The sequence below is a fragment of the Ranitomeya variabilis genome, chromosome 2, assembly GCF_051348905.1.
Source record: "Ranitomeya variabilis isolate aRanVar5 chromosome 2, aRanVar5.hap1, whole genome shotgun sequence".
Taxonomy (NCBI): domain Eukaryota; kingdom Metazoa; phylum Chordata; class Amphibia; order Anura; family Dendrobatidae; genus Ranitomeya; species Ranitomeya variabilis.
The window spans coordinates 392121387-392139921 of NC_135233.1; positions in this window are offsets into that span (position 1 = coordinate 392121387).

An 18535-nucleotide genomic window follows, 5' to 3' on the forward strand; every position below is an offset into this window, starting at 1 on the left:
GGTCACCTGCGGTGTTCCTGCGTGTTTTGCTCATAGTAGCAACATGCAGGGCCGTATTTAGAGTTTCTGCTGCCCTAGGCACTTTTCGTGCTGCCTCCCCCACTGGTCAGTATGACTAATGCAGACACTGTCGGCAGTGACTTGGGCTACTTTCACATCAGCGATTTTTACCATTCGTGGCCGATCCGGCAGTTTTTCTGCATCTGCCACGTAACGCATCACTTACGGCAACACTGCGTTCGGTCTCATTCATTCCCTGTGGGACTTGCGGACATGTGCCGCACTTGCAGTTTTGCCGCGATCCGATAAATGCGGTACTTGCAGCAACGGAAAAAAACGCTGCTAGCAGTGTTTTTTTGTCTCATCGTAAGTGTAAAACCGCAAGTGCTGCACATGTTCGCAAGTCCCATAGGGAATCAGTAAGGGGTCCAAATCTATGTATATGCCCATGTAGCTCTTTCAAAGACAATTCCAGCAATATTTTTACATGTTCAGTCCATTCATCTGAAATCAGTTTGCATACATATGCAAATGAGGGAGTAGATCTGTTACTCCAGCTCTATACCCCCTCAGTGCTGTATTATATAGTATATAACACAGCCACATAGTATATAAGAGCCACGTAGTATATAGCACAGCCCACGCAGTGTATAACACAGCCCACGCAGTGTATAACACAGCCCACGCAGTGTATAACACAGCCCACGCAGTGTATAACACAGCCCACGCAGTGTATAACACAGCCCACGCAGTGTATAACACAGCCCACGTAGAATATAACAGCCCACGTAGAATATAACAGCCCACGTAATATATAGCAGTATAGGCACCATATCCCTGTGTGGAGATCAGACTGAAAGAATCCATTGTGTCTTTCTCCTGAGACATCTGGCTTATTTCAAGAAACTTAAGCAAAGTTGACATTTCCTTTTATGGACGCATTCCTTCTTGACATTGTAACCTTTTACCTACATACTAGAAGCTGAACCTTATCTCTAGTATAGACTGTTTTTTGTAAAAGGATGTGAAATATGAGCGCTTGTGCGCATGTCTGTAAATGTATGACTCTTTTCTATAAAAAGGAGGGGGTAGAGCCCAGTGAGTCAGACGTGCTCCTGGGCTTCCCCTGTCTATGAACACACAACCTTTTGTGCTGCGTGTCATTTCACTCGGATCCCTACCTCTAGTAAGCCAGGGACTGAGAAGGACTTAACATTACTTTGGCGCACCGAACAGGGACCTGAGGTGAGAGTATTTGCTCGAGATTTACCTGCGGATACGGACAACGGAGATCTGGGATAATGGACGGCAAATGAACTGAAAAACCTGGCCAGGTAAGAGACATTATTAGTTCTCTTTTATCTGCCCTGTATTATCCGAAAGATCTCTATGAGCCGTGTCACGCTGGGTTAGTCTAGTAGTGAGTAGATACCTATAAAACTCGGGTTACCATATTGTATAGATTTATGAGTCCTGTCCCTGGCAGTGTGTGAACAGTGTGAAGGTTGTGGTATGTTGTGAAAGAAGAGCAAAAGTGCGTAGAAAAATAAGCCGAAATAGTTGGGGTATAAGCCTTATACACGGAAGTCAGCCTAACTGGGTCATGTTGTTGCGTCCTTCTGGGAGACCTCCGCCCATGCTTGATTCTCATTAAGTGCTTAACCTCCTTCATTTCTGGATAAGGTTTGATAGAATGAGCCCAGGACGCGGTTTCATGAGCCTGGGACAAGTATGATATCTGAGACTGAGAGTTTTGTGATCTGTTTGGTGTTGCTGATCCTGTTTGCGTGCATTGTAGGAATCAAGTTTATTCTGCACATTAGAAAGAACGGAGCAGATCAGCCCTTCAATATTTTAGCTCCTTAGGAGAGAAGGCAACGAGACGCCACCAACAGAGGAAGTGGTTGTCCAAACGTCACCTAGGGTAGTCATAGCTAATATTGAAAAGAAAAATGGGAAATAAACAGACAAAAACCGTCTTAGGACAAGTGGAAGCAGCAGATATCATACAGGAAAGATGTGGAAAGACAGTCAGAAGGCAGATTAGAAGGGTAAGAGAGAAATTGGGAATTTCAGAAGCACTTATGTTCAGTACAGAATGGGAAAAACTGAGTAAAGAACGAGGTGGAATTATCAAAGACAATGGGTGGGAAGAAATCATACACTGTATGATAGAGGTCTCAAAAACAGCTAAAGAGGAGAATTGGAAGTACGATCCAGACACTTCCAAATGGATCATGGGGAAGGGAAAAAGTTGTGACATAATCCCGCCACCTTACCTAGATCCAAAAGCCCAATCATTTGTACCATCTGGAAGAGCAGAAGGAGGAAAACAATTTCCAGCCTTGTATCCCAATCTTGGTGGGGTAGGAGGATGGGAATGTTCACACTGTGGACAACAAAATCCAGATTGGAGAAATGATTGCCTAGCCTGTGGTACACCTAGATATGGCGCTGTACTTGCCCCTGTTAGGGTAGTACCAAGACCCTTTAGGGAACCTGGTGCTGACGGGGTAATGAACACCAGATATCATCAGACCAGACGATACTTTCCTTGGTCCCCTGCTGAGGGTATGTCCCTCTTGTATAATGCACCGGATCCCACTCAATACCCCATAAGGTTTGCGCAGTATATACAACAAATCATGCAGACTCATGCTGGGGTCTGGGCGGACGGGGAAGAATTATGTAGAATGAAAATGTCCCCCGGACTTTTTCAGGAATTATTGACACACCTACAGCCCAATAGACCAGTGGCAGAAGGGGGTGCCTTACAGACAGAAGCATCAGGTACCCAGTTCACAGAGGCATTAATAATTTTCATGAGAGGAAAACAGAGGGAAAGGGGATCTACGGGTGTGATTATGCAGAAATTTGGGCAAAGTATTGAAGAATATAGTCAAGAACTAGAAAATAGCTTTAGGGATGAAGGATTGGATTTGACTGATGCTTCAGTAAGGAGACTTTTTACAAAACAATTAATAGAGGGGCTAGATCCGAAAATCAGAGAAAAATTTAAATCCTCTACTCCAGATTGGAGAACAATTGAACAACCAAATATTGTGAAACAACGATGTTTAGGAATAGCCATGGATATGAGAGAGAATCGTAAGCCTGTTAGAATAGCACAAGCTAATACAGGAGGAAGAGTGAGACACAATTTTCCTTGCCACTACTGTAAAAAGCCAGGTCATTTTCAAAGAGAGTGCAGGAAGAAGTTGGCAGATATAAAGTCAGGCAAATTTGTTCCCAGAAATAACCCTCCCCAAACGGACAACCAGCAGAAATCTACCATCATAGATGGTCCCATACCAGATTCAGATTGACTCGATGTGTTACAAACTTCCCTACCAGCTAGAAGACCTATGATACAGGTGAATGTGGGGGGGAGAGAGATTCCATTTTTGATAGATACAGGTGCAACTTCCTCAATTTTGAATCAAGATTTTCTTCCGAATCCGGAAGATATTTCAGAACAAACAACTTTTGCTGAGGGTTATGATGGGGTAATTCGAACACTGCCATATACTGTGCCCCTAGAGGTCTCATTAGGACCTAAATGTTTTGCATCCAGATTTTTGTATGCCAGAGGTGCCCCAACATGTCTGTTAGGAACTGATGTACTAAAGAAATTAGAAGCTAACATCAATTTTAGGGAAGATGGCACAGTTATGCTGACTATCCCTGATGATGCAGAATCATTAGAACAATATGTCAGAATTCAGGCTTTTGAGGATTATACTGAAGAAAAAGAGTACACCACAGATCTAGATCTCTCAATGATCCCAGAAACACTGTGGGCACAGGGTGACACTGATGTGGGATTATTGCATATTTCTCCTGTAAAATTATCTGTGCAACCAGGAACTGTTCTCCCACAGCTCAGACAATACCCTGTGAGTGCCCAGCAGGAATTAGCAATTACAAAACAGATAGAGGGATATAGAGAGAAAGGAGTTTTGGTAGAGATACAATCACCTGCTAACACTCCTCTGTATCCAGTCAAGAAGAGAACTCTTGATAAGAGTTCTATGCCCAAATATCGTATGGTACATGATCTAAGAGAAATAAACAAAGTTCTAGATCCAATCACCCCAGTTGTACCCAATCCTCATACGTTACTATCACAGATACCAGCCAGTTCTCAAGTGTTTACTGTAATAGATCTTTCAAATGCATTTTTCTCGGTTCCTTTACACCAAGACAGTTGGCATTTGTTTGCATTTACATTTAAGGGCAAACAGTTGGCGTGGACACGCCTTCCACAGGGAATGATACACTCCCCTACTCTTTATTCAAATGCCCTACAAACAGTTCTTCAAAGGTTTGAACCCGAACCACAGGTAGTAATTTTGCAGTATGTGGATGACATACTACTTTGCTGCCCAGATCTAGAAACTGCAGAAAGGTCCACTGTGAGTTTACTATGTTTTCTAGAAAAAGAAGGGTGTAAAGTGAATAGACAAAAGCTACAAGTTTGTCAGATCAAAGTGGTCTTTCTAGGTCATTGCATTTCTCAAGGTAAAAAGCATCTTACACCTCAAAGAACTGAAGCAATAAGACAGATGAATGAGCCTAGAAATCATAAACAGCTACGAGCATTTTTAGGAATAGTGTCTCATTGTAGACAATGGATTATACATGCCAGTCAACTAATGCAACCACTGTATGACTGTGTAAAAAGTGAACCTTATTTGTTGACAAAAGAAGGTCAGATTTCGTTCCAACAATTAAAAGATGCCCTTGTTTCAGCTCCAGCGTTAGGGCTACCAGACTACACCAAACCATTTCAGCTTATGGCTGCAGAAGTTGATTCCCATGCTACAGGAGTTCTTACCCAGAAGCATGCAGGGAAACAAAGACCAATTGCATATCTTTCAGCAAGGTTAGATCCCGTAGCTAGAGCAGCGCCAACCTGTGTACGTGTAGTTGTTGCTGTCTCACTATTGTTGGACAAAGCATCAGAAATTGTCCTAGAGCATCCACTCACAGTTCAAACTACACATGATGTTTATGGGATATTAAACCAGGTCCAACCAAAACACATTTCCATGGCCAGACATTTGCGGCTACAGTGTTCTTTGCTGCTCCCCTCTACTATCACATTTGCAAGGCTTCAGACTCTTAATTTAGCAACACTGCTACCTCTCGAGTCTGAAGGGGGGAATAAGGACACTGATTCACACGCAAATTTTTTCCCTACAGACACACATGATTGTACAGAGCTCATTTTACAAGAAACAGCAGGCTTACCCAATGTATCCGAAACACCACTTCAAAATCCAGATTTAGAGCTGTTTATAGACGGTAGTAGGTTTGCAGATGACACAGGTAACTTCCATACAGGGTATGCAGTTGTGTCAGAATCTGAAACTCTCAAAGCAGAACCACTTCCACCAAAACAGTCTGCACAAGAAGCAGAACTAACAGCATTGATTGAAGCGCTAAAAATAGCTGAGAATCAGACAGCTAATATATACACTGATTCTAGGTATGCACATGGTATTGTGTTTGATTTTGGAGTAATCTGGAGAGCTAGAGGTTACATGACAGCGTCAGGACAACCTGTAAAACATGCTTCTTTGATCAAACAGATCTTAGAGGCTGCACAAGAAACAAAAGAAGTAGCAGTAATTAAGGTAGCTGCACATGTGAGACTCGACACTAGGGAATCTAGGGGAAATGATAGGGCTGATAAAGCAGCCAAAGCAGCGGCAGTCAAACCCTTATGACAGGTTCATACTGTAAACCTCACAGAAAATACTGAAGATAGACTGAGACAAGCACAGGAAGATGCAGGAGAAGAGGAGAGGGACAGGTGGAAAAAGGAAGGGGCAGAAGAACAAGCAGGAATTTGGAAGAAAGATGGACTAATATGTCTACCTAGAGCCTGGTACCCGATTGTAGTTGGTGGACTGCACCACCCTACTCATGTGTCTGCAAATGCAATGACACTACTGGCAAAGCAAGTCTGGTTGGCTCCAGGTTTTGGCAACTATGCAAGAGACTATTGTGCTGCATGCGCTATATGCCTGGCACATAATCCCGGACAGACAACAAAGACCCCTATGAAGCACCACGTCCGACCTCTCTATCCGTTTCAGCGATTACAAATAGACTTTATCCAGCTGCCAAAAAGTAATGGGTATGAGTATGTGTTGGTGTGTGTGGACATGTTCTCAGGGTGGCCAGAGGCCTATCCAGTTCGGAAGGCTTCAGCTAAAAACACTGCTGTAAAGCTAGTTGCCGAACTGATACCCCGTTACGGTCTCCCTGAAGTGATCGAGTCAGATAGGGGTACTCATTTCACTGGAGAAATATTTCAAAATGTACTGAAAATGTTGGGTGTTGAAAGTCAGTTACACACTCCGTATCATCCTCAAAGTTCTGGTAAGGTGGAACGCATGAATGGAACTTTAAAATTAAAAATACAGAAAGCCATGGCTGAAACAGGAAAGCCTTGGACAGAATGCCTTCCACTGGCCCTTTACTCAATACGCAATACCCCAAGGGGTAAGACTAAACTGTCTCCATATGAAATTTTGTTTGGTAGGACTGCCAATTTAGGCCACAGCAACTTGTGTTAAATATTGAGTCATTGACTTCTTATGTACAAAATCTTCAGAAACAATTAACTAAGGTGCATGCACAAGTTTTTGCTTCCCTTCCAGATCCTGACAACATTGAAGGAAGTCACAAGTTGGAACCAGGTGATCAAGTCTATGTAAAAAGACACACCAGAAAGGCTCTAGAACCAAGGTTTGACGGACCCTTCCAAGTCCTGTTGACAACACCTACATCAGTCAAGCTTGAAGGAAAGGCATCATGGATACATGCAAGCCATTGCAAAAAAAGCAGTATAAACTCATGATATTGATGTTAATAGTATTAACCACGACGAAGGCATGGGAAAGACTAAATTCTCTAACCCCTTTGAACAATAGATTCGTACAACATCATAGAAAATTAGTGCATGACTTGTTAAACAATACACAAACCCTGACAGATTGTTGGATCTGTACCCATTCACCGGTATCAGCCACAAGTATACCTTTTCTAGCAGTTCCCGTATTAGCAGAAGAAATATTCGCTTGGCCTAATTGTTCAGACAACCTGGCCAACAACCAAACTGGTAATGCTAGGCTGTGGAATACTACAATCGCCATACCAATTGTGGGATGGGTAGAATTTCCTTGGTGGCAGGGTAATCTCTCAGGGAGTAATACACATCTACAATATTTAGCATTCAAGGGAGGAAAATGGGTACCTAGGAATAAGACTGGATTAACTGATCTAGGACAGGTCCCCACTGAAAATCTACAGCTCAGTTTCAGTACAACCGTCCCTTCCTCTGATGCCTTCAAACCTGTAGTATTGGAAAGATACATACACAATAGAAATTGGGAACATTCTGAGTTGTTCCCTCAAGGTAATGCAAGCGATTGTACAAGCAAACCGGGGAACCTGGTTTGTAATGAATAGTACTATGAGTATGACATTTAAATTAAAGGACGTACAACGACTCAGAGATCAGTATGCACAGATAAATTTTGTGTAATAGATGCAAGAGTATAAATTAATATTACCGTACTAATTTTTGTTTTTATATTTTAGTATACTGCTAAAGAAGAAAATAATTTGCGATAGAAGAATTAATACTAGATTTGATTCTCTTATTGAATACAAGCATGTACATGTGTAATACCAAAAATAAAGGCTTTGTCTTTAGCCCTGTGGTAATAAAAATAAAAGAATATGTCAAAGGGGGGAATTGTGGAGATCAGACTGAAAGAATCCATTGTGTCTTTCTCCTGAGACATCTGGCTTATTTCAAGAAACTTAAGCAAAGTTGACATTTCCTTTTATGGACGCATTCCTTCTTGACATTGTAACCTTTTACCTACATACTAGAAGCTGAACCTTATCTCTAGTATAGACTGTTTTTTGTAAAAGGATGTGAAATATGAGCGCTTGTGCGCATGTCTGTAAATGTATGACTCTTTTCTATAAAAAGGAGGGGGTAGAGCCCAGTGAGTCAGACGTGCTCCTGGGCTTCCCCTGTCTATGAACACACAACCTTTTGTGCTGCGTGTCATTTCACTCGGATCCCTACCTCTAGTAAGCCAGGGACTGAGAAGGACTTAACACCTGTTAAAAAAAGAATTAAAATAAAAAAGTTATATACTCACCCTCCGGCGTCCACCGAAGCTGTCCCGATGCGCGTGATGCTGCCGCCAGCTTCCGTTCCCAGTGATGCATTGCGAAATTACCCAGATGACTTAGTCATCTGGGTAATTTTGCAATGCATCACTGGGAACGGAAGCTGGCGGCAGCATCGTGCGCATCGGTGGACGGCTGAAGGTGAGAATAGCACAATTTTTAAATTTTTTACTTATTTTTAACATTATATCTTTTTATTATTGACGCTGCATAGGCAGCATCAATAGTAAAAAGTTGGTCCGGGATGGGGCGACACACTGGCACTGACAGCTCCGCACATACGTACAGCTCCACACAGACACACACATACATACAGCTCCGCACACACACACACAGCCCCACACACACATACAGCTCTGCGCACACACACATACAGCTCCGCTCCTTGCACACACACATACAGCCCCACACACATACAGCACCACACAGACACACACAGCACCGCAGACACACACATACAGCTCCACACACATACGGCTCCACACAAACAGCACCACACACACATACAGCTCCGCTGCTTGCACACACACACATACAGCCCCACATACATACAGCACCGCACAGACACACAGCCAGCTCCACTGCCAGCCAACACACACGTAAAGCTCTGCTGCCCGCACATACACACATACAGCTCCGCTGCCCGCACACACATACAGCACCACACACACATACAGCACCGCACAGACACACACATACATACAGCTCCGCACACACACACAGCTCCGCACACACACATACAGCTCCGCACACACACATACAGCTCCGCACACACACAGAGCTCCACACACACACATACAGCACCGCAGACACACATACATACAGCTCCGCACACACAGAGCTCCACACACAGACACACACATACAGCTCCGCGCACACAGAGCTCCGCACACACAGAGCTCCGCACACAGACAGCTCTGCACACACAGAGCTCCGCATACACAGACAGCTCCGCGCACACAGAGCTCCGCATACACAGACATACATACAGCTCCGCACACAGACACATACATACAGCTCCGCACACACAGAGCTCCGCATACACAGACAGCTCCGCGCACACAGAGCTCCGCACACACACACATACATACAGCTCCGCACACAGACACATACATACAGCTCCGCACACACAGGCTTCCGCACACACAGAGCTCCGCACACACAGACACACACATACAGCTCCGCACACACAGAGCTCCGCACACACACACACATACAGCACCGCACAGACACACATACATACAGCTCCGCACACAGAGCTCCGCACACACAGACACATACATACAGCTCCGCGCACACAGAGCTCCGCACACACAGACAGCTCCGCACACACAGAGCTACACACACACACACAGCTCTGCACACCAGCAGTGGCAATGATTGCTCCCAGGACCCAGATAGTGAGTGAGGGTGTATTATACCCCACCCCCACCACTCACTCTCTGGGTCCGTCTGCCGGGAGGAAAGATCAAACAGATATCATACATTCAGGGCTGCTGTGTTTGCACGGCTCCTCCAGCCTCAGGCACTACAGGAAGAAATGAGGCTGAGGAGGAATGTGAGGGAAGAAGTGAGCACCGTGAGGTGAGTCACAGACAGCCGTGCAGCAGGCAGCGCGCGGGCAGGAGCAAGGAGGGAGATCGTTACAGACAGAGTCACAGAGACAGTACACTACTTACTGTGCATGTACTGCTCTACTGTCTGCGAGTCCTCCAGCTCCTGGCCAGCAATGTGCGAGTCCAGGACAGGACACAGGGTCGGCACACAGGGCGCCGCCGCTCCACCTCAGCAGTCACATTCCGGCCGGCACCACCAGTGAGGCTGTGAGCATGGGGTCAGTGAGGTCACTGTGAGGGGGAGTAGGGAGAGTCGGCACCAGCACCACGTGTTCTGGCTGCCGCTCTGCCGCCCCCTGTCTTCAGGAAGGGACCCACAGAACTAGTATTCAAAAAAAAAAAAAAAAACCGAAAAAAAAAAAAATACACTTGCTCAGGTGCCGCCCCCCCGCCTGTCCCCGCCCTAGGCACGTGCCCTCAAGTGCCTAGTGGCAAATACGGCCCTGGCAACATGCTGCGTTTTGAAAAAACGCACCGCATGTGCGTTTTCGCGGCAAAAACGCATGCGTTTTTTAACGCATAGTGGAGTCGGGATTTCATGAAATCCCCTCCACTATGCTGTAACATCTGGACGCTGCGTTTTTGACGCTGCGGAAAAACGCAGCGTCAAAAACGCAGCGTTTCCTGAACGTAGAAACATACCCTTATAGATACAGGTGCTTACTCACAAAATTAGAATATCATCTAAAAGTTAATTTATTTCAGTTCTTCAATACAAAAAGTACAAAATACAAAAAGGAGAAACGATACTTCTTGGATAACAATACAAAAAGTGAATCTCATATATTATATAGAGTCATTACACCCAGAGTGATCTATTTCACCTGTTTATTTCTGTTAATGTTGATGATTATGGCTTACAGCCAATGACAACCCAAAAGTCATTATCTCAGTAAATTAGAATAATTAACAAAAAACACCCACAAAGGCTTCCTAAGTTTATAAAGGTCCCTTAGTCTGTTTCAGTAGCTCCACAATCATGGGGAAGATGCTGACCTGACAGATGTTCAGAAGGCGTCACTGACACACTCCACAAGGAGGGGAAGCCACAAAAGGTCATTGCTAAAGAAGCTGGCTATTCACAGCATACATACCCGCTGGTCCTGGGTCAGAAACCGGTGAATCCCCACGGTGCACACTGCATGTGATGGGGGATTCATAAGTCTGCAGTCACACAGAGTGACCCACAGAGTGACTGCAGACTTATCGATCTGGACCAGGCAACCCCTTTAAAGAAGCCCTCCTCCTCGCATCACAGTGTTTACCCCTTTAATATATTGCAATCATCATATTATACAGCACTTTGCACTTATAATTGCTCATTTTCCCTTTCTACCCAGATAATTCTTCTCTTTTCCATTAGGTCTATGGCATCACGTGATTAATAACTGATGAGCTGAATCCTTCTAATCCTTTCCCCTGCATGAGTCATCATTGCAAAGTCCCTGGCAGGGGGAGGAGGTGGAGAGAGGGATGACTCATGCAAGGACTAGAAACTTCCTGTTTCTATATAGAGCTTAAAGGGAACCTGTCACCAGTTTTGGGAAAAATAAAATACGGCCATGACCTTTCAGGGCTGATATACAGCATTCTATAATGTTTAATATCTGCCTCCAACCCGACCTGTAAGAGAAGAAAAATAACTTATTTTACTCACCTGCGGGACGGTCCGGTCTGATGGGCGTCACTGGTCTTGGTCCGGCCCTCCCTTTTTCTTGCGATGCCGCCCTCCTGCTTGCTTCGTGTGGATGACGCGTCTTCTCGGCACCGTGCTCCTGTGCAGGCGCACTTCTCCGTCCTGTTGAGGGCAGAGCAAAGTACTGCAGTGCTCTGGTGCCGGGAAAAGTCAGAGAGCCTCGAAGCATGCGCACTGCAGTACTTTGCTCTACCCTCGACATGGCAGAGAAGTGCGCCTGCACAGGAGCGCTGTGCCGAGGAGACTGTGTGGATAACGAAGGAACGTGTCATCCACAAGAAGCAAGCAGGAGGACGGGGATCATAAGAAGATGGGAGGCGCCGGACCAAGACCAGTGACGCCCACCGGACCGGACCGGACCACCCCGCAGATGAGTATAATGAAAGTAATTTTTCGTCCCTTGCAGGTCAGGTTGGGGGTAGATATACAGCATTATAGAATGCTGTATATCAGTCCTGAAAGGTGATGGCTTTATCTCTTATCAGCCAAACCTGGTGACAGGTTCACTTTAAAAGGATTCAGCTCGTCAGTTATTAATCACGTGATGTCATAGACCTAATGGAAAAGAGAAGAATTATCTGGGTCAAAAGGTTAAATGAGCAATTGTAAGTGCACAGTGTTGTGTAATATGATGACTGCAATATATTGTCTTCATAAACAATGAAGTTAATATCAATAGTTTGTAACCTTCACACTACCTGCAATTCGGTGTGATGCTGGAGCTGCTCATCACTGCTCCTCCTCCCTTCTGGGATGTAACATCACAGATCAGGTGAGGTGATCTGCTCCCGGCTTCTAGTAGCAGCAAGCCCTGATAATGTCTCCTTTACTGTAGGGCATCTAGTAGCCAGGAGCCGGTATTGCTCCCTGATCTGTGACATAACGTCCCAGAGGAGAGGGGGAGCAGTGAGGAGCAGCTCCAGCATAACCCTAAACTGCTGGTACTGTTTCATGTTAACGTTATTGCTTATGAAGACATGGCCATTATAATAATTTTTTGTATCTCCTCGGAGTACCCCTTTAAGAGGATAAAAATGTTGATGGTAATGCTTCTTTAATAAATCTATACCAGAGCTGCGCTCACCTACCATGTGCTAGTTATATATAACTGGTGTCCTCCTTTTCAGCAATGGGACCATTCGCTTATCACAGGTACAAATGCCTAATTATACCTACTGCTGCACCCCCCCCCCCCCCCATAGCTATGCTCATAATGGCAGGGGGTCTGGATATAACATAGCCTTAGTGCTCTAATCTGGGCCAGTCACACTGCAGAAAGTCCGGTTAGATTGCTAGGAGTCACCACAGTCAGTTACATTTAGAAGAACCATCTTGGTATTATGTTCAAAATGCAGATATTAATGACATTTGTGACATGTCCACAGGAGCAAGCAAGCTTGTGTATTGTCAGACGTCCCATAGAAGAGAATGGAAGTGTCCATGCAGCACCAGAGCACATGGAGGAGTACTGCACACACACACCTCTCTCCATTACTTTCTAAAAACAGCCTAGCATGTCGGATCCAACGTTTGACCTCCCCTAGATATGGGCAGGTCCCAAAGGTGATACCTGCAGCTATGGGATATTTATGCCTTATCCAGGGGAGAAACTTCTTCAGAGTCCCCATTTAAAGGAATAAATATCCCCACATGTGCCGCCACCTCTCCATTCACAGAAGCAGAGAGATGAGGCTCAGGGGTCTCAGTTGTTGAGAAAAGTGGGGGTCCCAACGCCGGAACCTGGGGATATGCCATCAATGTCTAAAGTGGAAAAACCCTTTTAAATGTCAATCATATAAGCAAAACAAAAAGAAAAAAAAAGTAAAACTGTAAAATTATAAAATAAAAATGTATCCACTACCAACAAATACTCAGCCCCGAGGACAAAACAAGAAGAATAAAGAAAGAAATAAAAAAAATTAAAAAAACAAAACACAATGAAACTCTTTTCCCTCCTGAAATATGCACAATGTTATAGCCACAATTCCTTACCGCTGCATATAAGCAAAGTAAGGAAGGAGCCGCGCAAGCAAAACGCCGCCCTTGATGTATTTTTTATTTAACAAATAAAGCGGTAAAGTGTCCTCTTATCCAGGAAAACGTCCCACAGGAGACATTTCTAGATTTTAGATGTTGTAACTTTTTATGAAGATGGGTGGAAGAGCAGCAGCGACGCGAGCAATTAGCCCGACGGTTGAGCTGAGCTTGCCAAACCTTGGTTTATAGAGAGTGATGTACAACCAATCACCTCTATGATTAGCGATCCTGCTGGCATTGTGGTGGGGAAGGGGGGGAATGTTTGTCTGTCTCGCTGACACCGCTCTGCGTTCATCCATCTTTTTGTTTATTTTTGACACTTGATACAATGTAGCTTGTGGAGAGTGATGAGGATGTAGTGTCATGTGGTCGCCTCTGCTCTTCCAGGATGCGTCTTTGGGGCGTGTAATACATTTGGTAATTATGTATAGAGAGCGACTGATCAGCGTCTATCAATTTACGAGACAAAACAAATTTGCGCAGAAGTCGGTGATAGAAAATTCAGTAATGACAGCAGGATTCAACGGACGCATCATGGTTGTCCCATTTTAATCTAGGTAGATCGGACTCATTTACATCTAGACAGATACATGTGAGTAGTTAGACAGCTCTGGGGTGCAAAACATTCACAGTAATTGGTACTTGTTGGGGGATATCAGTCAAGCAAAGTGGAGGCCGACCTACCACATCCAGAATAAAGTCCACTTAAAGGGAATCTGGTGGAAAATGTAATCAAGAGCACAAGGAGCTGAGCAAAGTGATAACATTTTATGGGAAACGATTTGGATACAACTAGTATTTTATTTGCTAAAATTCCTGCTTGCTCTGGGTTCATAGGTCCACTGGGCGGTCCTACTGTGACTAACAGAAGCTCCACCCACTTGACTCCTAAGTCCCTAGCAAGCAGTAGTTTCAATAAATAAGTTACAAGTTGCAGTCTTTTTCTGCAAACCTAAAAAGCAATCTGCTCAGCTCTCTTTTTGCTATATAGCAAGCACATGTCTACCTTGACAGGCTCATCCAAAATTTTAAGTTTTTTTGGTGTAAACTGATTAGAACTGCAAACCGCAAGACATACTAAAACATACGTATTGGTGAGTTTTGCTATTTCATCCTATCGGTCGTTTCAAGCCAAGAGGAAAATAATTTGCTCACAGAGGATTTTTTAGTGTGATACATTGTATCAAATCCTCATGTAAGAAGATCTAGATCAGAATCGGCTTTTAGTCTTCAGATTGTAAATAATGTTTCCGCTCACTCACAAGAATCAGGGATCTTGGAAATAGAGAGAAAGTGATACACAAACACTTCAAATATTGCAAAAGTTTTCAATTAAAAATATTGAAACTTTTTTTTACAATTTCATGGTTGTGTGTGGATGAAAGGTCTGCGGCGGCCGTAGCGACACCGGGTGAATTCTGTATGGAAAGTTGTCCGTCTGCTGTTGTCGTTTGCAGTCAACGCTATAACGAGCGGTTTGGATTTATTGACGGTTGCGGGTGTCTATGAGGAGCAGCCCCAATGTGTGCTACATACTAATAAATTGATAGTTTATCGCGTGCATACATAATGACAGACGTTGGAGCGGCAGTCAGGGAATTGACTGGTCAGCAATAAGTCAAGTGCAGCGAATGAACCGTATTCTGTTCTGGATGCAGAAACAAAGGTTAAAGATAAGAGAAGCTTCATTACTGCGCTCAACGGGTAATTGCCAGGAGATTGTGGGTAAATAACAGAAAATTGATACATCATGAACAAGATCTGTGAAGGTCATTTAAAGGGCCTCTCCATCTTTATGGAAATAAATCCCAACTCACAGATGCAACGTTCATTAAAGGACCATTCATGCAATATTTGCCCAGTGTGGCCGCTTTCGATAATAATAGCATAAGACTTTGTGCTAATACTGTATGGCACCACTGAGGTTCTTGTATCAGCTGTTACATACGTATCGACAGCTGATGTCTAGTTAAACTTGTATCCAGGTTAGACAATCCTCTGTGAGGTATTAAGCCTGCACTATCCAGACTGATACAATGTATCAGGGCAGGTACAATGTAACAAACCACCTGGACAGGAGAGATTTGCACTGCTGTGTTTAGCTCATGTAAGGAGGTGACAGGGAACCTCAGTTGCCTCCTCTCCCCTACACACTGAGCCCATGTGGCACCTCAATGGTTCCCTGAAGTTTTATGTGTAATTTTTCATGTATAATGTTTTATGTGTAATGTACTGTGAATGTTATGTGACTACATGGGTATAAAGTTAGTTCAGGGACAGAAGGAGCTAAAATGGGGGCCAGTCCACCAGGCTTACAGGAGAAGGATTCCCTGTTCTTGTAGCAGAGCCTGGGCAAGCTTGCCCAAGGCAGTACGTGCTCCACTGCCAGGAGCAGAGGGTACCCCAGTAGAGGAAGACACTAGCTAACACGGACTGTCGCGCAGTGTGGACAAGTCCTGGTGTTGAGGACCGACCCCAGAAAGACTTTTATGGTTCCTGGCGTGGATGGGAACTGTGGAGACCGTGCCATCTCACAAAGCTGCAGGGACAGAGCAGGAAGCATTGCATTTTTATAGTAAAGTTTTCCCGTTGGAACAGAACTGTGGTGTTTTCCTGTGAACTCATCCCCAGTGGCTGGAGTACACATATGATGGAGGTAACTGACCGTACCATAGGACTAGAACTTCACTTGTCTGTTTGTGTGCAAGGGGCTGGGGTGCTCACTGACTGTGTCTTAGGCCGGTTTCACACGTCAGTGGCTCCGGTACGTGAGGTGACAGTTTCCTCACGTACCGGAGACACTGACACACGTAGACCCATAAAAATCAATGCATCTGTGCAGATGTCATTGATTTTTTGCGGACCGTGTCTCTGTGTGCCAAACATGGAGACATGTCAGTGTTCGTGGGAGCGCACGTATTACACGGACCCATTAAAGTCAATGGGTCCGCGTAAAACACGGAACACACACGGACGTTCTCCGTGTGCAGTCCCTGTGGCGTGCAGGAGACAGCGCTACAGTAAGCGCTGTCCCCCCCACTGGTGCTGAAGCCGCAATTCATATCTTCTGTGCAGCAGCGTTTGCTGCATAGAAGATATGAATAATAGTGTTTAAAAGAAAGATCTACCTGTCCGCCGCCCTCCCACCCCCTGTGCGCCCCCCCGCTGTTCTGAAAATACTCACCCGCTTCCCTCGTTGGCTGTCGCTGCTTCCTGTGCTGGCCGCCCCTTCTACTGTATGCGGTCACGTGGGGCCGCCGATTAGAGTCATGAATATGTGGCTCCACCTCCCATAGGGGTGGAGCCGCCTATTCATGACTGTAAATGAGCGGCCCCACGTGACCGCATACAGTAGAAGGGGCGGCCAGCACAGGAAGCAGCGAGGGAGCGGGTAAGTATTTTCTGACCAGCGGGGGGGCGCACAGGGGGTGGGAGGGCGGCGGACAGGTAGATCTTTCTTTTAAACACTATTATTCATATCTTCTATGCAGCAAACGCTGCTGCACAGAAGATATGAATCGCGGCTTCAGCACCAGTGGGGGGGACAGCGCTTACTGTAGCGCTGTCTCCTGCACGCCACAGGGACTGCACACGGAGAACGTCCGTGTGTGTTCCGTGTTTTACGCGGACCCATTGACTTTAATGGGTCCGTGTAATACGTGCGCTCCCACGAACACTGACATGTCTCCGTGTTTGGCACACGGAGACACGGTCCACAAAAAATCAATGACATCTGCACAGATGCATTGATTTTTATGGGTCTACGCAGTGGCGTAACTACAAAGTTATGGGCCCCGGTGCGAACTTCCAAATGGGGCCCCCCCCCCTACCTCCGTGACGCCCCCCCACCCCCTTCCCCTAGATACGCCTCGGACTGTTGCAGGAATCTCCTGCACTGCAACATGGTGTTGGGTGCCAGCACAGCCCGCACAGTGGTATATCCAGCACAGCCCGCACAGTGGTATATCCAGCACAGCCCGCACAGTGGTATATCCAGCACAGCCCGCACAGTGGTATATCCAGCACAGCCCGCACAGTGGTATATACAGCACAGCCCGCACAGTGGTATGTACAGCACAGCCCGCACAGGGGTATATACAGCACAGCCAGCACAGGGGTATATAGAGCAGAGCCCGCACAGGGGTATATACAGCACAGCCCGCACAGGGGTATATACAGCACAGCCCGCACAGGGGTATATAGAGCACAGCCCGCACAGGGGTATATAGAGCACAGCCCGCACAGGGGTATATACAGCAGAGCCCGCACAGGGGTATATACAGCACAGCCAGCACAGGGGTATATACAGCACAGCCGGCACAGGGGTATATACAGCACAGCCCGCACAGTGGTATATACAGCAGAGCCAGCACAGGGGTATATAGAGCACAGCCCGCACAGGGGTATATACAGCACAGCCCGCACAGGGGTATATACAGCACAGCCCGCACAGGGGTATATACAGCAGAGCCCGCACAGGGGTATATACAGCACAGCCAGCACAGGGGTATATAGAGCACAGCCCGCACAGGGGTATATACAGCACAGCCCGCACAGGGGTATATACAGCACAGCCCGCACAGGGGTATATACAGCAAAGCCCGCACAGGGGTATATACAGCAGAGCCCGCACAGGGGTATATACAGCAAAGCCCGCACAGGGGTATATACAGCACAGCCAGCACAGGGGTATATACAGCACAGCCGGCACAGGGGTATATAGAGCACAGCCAGCACAGGGGTATATAGAGCACAGCCCGCACAGGGGTATATAGAGCACAGCCCGCACAGGGGTATATACAGCACAGCCCGCACAGGGGTATATACAGCAGAGCCCGCACAGGGGTATATACAGCAGAGCCCGCACAGGGGTATATACAGCAGAGCCCGCACAGGGGTATATAGAGCACAGCCCGCACAGGGGTATATAGAGCACAGCCCGCACAGGGGTATATACAGCAGAGCC